General features: G+C 44.3%; 1 protein-coding gene across 2 annotated transcripts in view; it reads right to left on the bottom strand.

Moving 5' to 3' along the window:
- The window catches only part of LOC106880628 (switch-associated protein 70), a 171,453-nt gene that overhangs the window by 3,044 nt on the left and 168,104 nt on the right, over positions 1-305 (bottom strand). The window lies entirely within an intron of this gene.

Here is a 305-nt window from a genome sequence, read left to right as displayed (position 1 = left end):
TTTAAGGGATGGGATGGGAACACTTCAATAACAGTTCTGGGACACTTCAATCATACTCAGTCAAAGTGTCCCCTTGCTACCCTTTTAAGGGATGGGATGGGAACACTTCAATAACAGTTCTGGGATACTTCAATCATACTCAGTCAAAGTGTCTCCTTGCTACCCTTTTAAGGGATGGGATGGGAACACTTCAGTCACAGTTCTGGGACACCTCAATCATACTCAGTCAAAGTGTCCCCTTGCTACCCTTTTAAGGGATGGGATGGGAACACTTCAATAACAGTTCTGGGACACCTCAATCATAT

Source organism: Octopus bimaculoides, chromosome 16, assembly GCF_001194135.2.
Source record: "Octopus bimaculoides isolate UCB-OBI-ISO-001 chromosome 16, ASM119413v2, whole genome shotgun sequence".
NCBI classification, from domain to species: Eukaryota; Metazoa; Mollusca; class Cephalopoda; order Octopoda; family Octopodidae; genus Octopus; species Octopus bimaculoides.
Note: the sequence above shows the minus strand (reverse complement) of the source record. Positions and strands in the feature narration are given on the sequence as shown.